At 38.9% G+C, this 2,500-nt stretch overlaps 1 pseudogene; it reads right to left on the bottom strand.

Annotated features, from left to right (window-relative positions):
- LOC138006302 (uncharacterized) overlaps positions 1-2,500 on the bottom strand; it is a 9,316-nt pseudogene that overhangs the window by 5,919 nt on the left and 897 nt on the right.

Below are 2,500 nucleotides of genomic sequence, written 5' to 3'. Positions count from 1 at the left end.
ACCAGGGACTTCCAGGAACAAATTCGACGAGTGGTCAGAGCGGGTCTTGAACCCGGGATCTCCGGATTTCAAAGCAAGCGCCCTAACCACTGGGCCACCTGCCTTAGTTCCCCTGTATTTATTTAACATCTCTTAGTTGCTCAACTCGAGGATTATCTTAATATGTATTTTAAATAATATTATTAATTTTACAGAAGTGATCCTCGTGGCTTCAATGAGATTCCAACCCATGAGCTCTGCGATGCCAGTGCAATTCTCTACCAACTAAACTATAAAACCACAGCTGGGAACAAGTCCACTTGTTGTGCTCATTTGTTCCCGTGAAAGGGCATCTTTCTGTGTCCACTATTGACACACTATGTCCGGAAAAAACTGAAATATTTTTTAGCGACAGGCACCAAGGCAAATTCAAAGCATAGAATAGAAGTCTAGAAGTTGACGAAAAACCATTCGTTTGCTTGATATGTAGAAAAGGTCGGGTTAACGTTCCGCCAACAGTACTGGCAGATAAACGCTAGCCAAACTGCACGTTTCGAAAAAAAACAGTTTACAAGGTGGGAACGCGGTACTTTTTCAATCTATCCAATAACCAGACACCAGACAGCACCTTGTATAACACAAGCCGCTTAAGTTCTTCCTCATAGGGTTGGCACTGCCCCTCGAATTTGTTTATTTCATGTTATGGCACGAGGGGCCGAAGACATAGCGCGCACATTGTTTGCTGGCAATTCTGACTTAACATTGCTCAATGCTACTTAGGAAGCTTCAAAAAACAACAATTTTCATGAGTGCCGACTTGTCCTTTCGCGCTGTACTTTTTACCTTCATTATTCTAAAAAGCAAAGAAATATACCAAATTGCAAAAAGCCACCTCCCAAAAATATTCTCAGTATTAAAAGTAAAGTAAAGTAAAGCGACCATATTTAACGTCGATAACTCGTAACAGTAACTTTAATTACTGACAAACCTGAGGGTGACGGTGCGCTCATTTTATTCCCCCCTCGCCATCGGTGCTCCGTTTTACGGGTATTTAAAGCTGCTTAGCTATACGGAAAAGAGAGAAGACGAAACAAGATTGCGAGATCCGGGAATCGAACACAGGACCTCTTGCACAAAGGCCGCGCACTAATCGACTGTGCCATCCAGTATTGAATTGCAACTCCGCTATGTCCGCTGAATTGAAACTTGCAATTGTTTTAGTGCTTGATGCCCGTTTGTTCAGTTTTTTATTCATTTGTTCAGTACCTTCCCAGTAAGAAATTCCCCTATCCGTTTAATTAATCATTATACGTAAAATGTAAGCCAGGGACTAATAATAAAATAATCAAGTGTTGCATTTTTGTTTCTTACCTGATCTGAACTTGAAATTCATCCAATTTCACTAATTTCTGCAAATAAGTAGTATGCTATTATCGGAAACATAAAGTCCAACTATGTTATTTTGTTTGCACGAGATTTAATTACATCAGTGTAGCTATAATTCATGTAACTCCTACCGTTTGAACAGCCCTACTGCGCAACCCATGTGGTCCATCTACGTACTAGCAGCAAGAACAGGTGCTTTCTTCGACAACGCGCGCAAAAGCAACACTGATTTTTTCATCATGCCTCGCGGGTAACGAATTCAACGGCCAAATAATACTGTTTTTGGAGAGAGAGGTTTGTCAGTATCCCCTTAATCGAAAGAAAGTATTTTGAAATCTTGCTATTTTTTTTGGTATTTTGCAAAGAGAAACTCTGCGGAAAGACACGTGACATGATTCAATAGTTGGGCAAAATAAAAGAAACCTTTTGCGGTGAGATCATGAGTCCCGACGTCATCATTTGGACAACTGCATCAGTAGCATCGCACAACTGAGGAGTTATTTATTTACTTATTTTTTTATTCAAGAAAACTCAGGCTAATCACGGGAAAGACCAAGGAATCTGGATGTTTTCTTAAAAGGATCTTGTGCGAAGGATGCGCTTTTCATCAGGTTATCACAGTCTTCAAGCCTGGTCATTTTCGCTGAACCTTTTCTGCAATTCATTAAATTGTTGACATGTTGTGTTGTTATTTACCCCCGTTTGAAAACCAAATTGATCAAATTTTATTGAAATTCATGAATTGTACATGATTCACTGTGAGGCCTTAATGAGAACAATTTGAAAAAAAAATTAAAATTGGACGAATGTTATCAGGAAAATAGTAAATCCCCCAGCAACAGGCGAAGTTTGAATGGGTTGTTTACTTGTGACTTGTTGCATTTGGATGCAAAATTACAATATAAATTCAGGTGTGTAAAATGTTTAAAGAAAATGCTGCTTTTACTTTCCGACAATTCATTTTACTTTTGTTGAAAGGAATCGCCGCGAAAATGAACAAGTGACTAGTATTTCCAAATATCGAGCGAAGAAAAAAATCACGTTTCCCCCCCTTTTCCCCTCTTTTAGTCTTCTTTTCCCATAAAAAAAGAACTTTAATTAATTTTTATACAGAAGGCCGGTTATTTTGGCAAAT

This window comes from Montipora foliosa, chromosome 6 (genome assembly GCF_036669935.1).
Source record: "Montipora foliosa isolate CH-2021 chromosome 6, ASM3666993v2, whole genome shotgun sequence".
Classification (NCBI taxonomy): Eukaryota; Metazoa; Cnidaria; class Anthozoa; order Scleractinia; family Acroporidae; genus Montipora; species Montipora foliosa.
The sequence above is the reverse complement of the archived record's forward strand: the minus strand, read 5'-3'. Positions and strand labels throughout refer to the sequence as shown.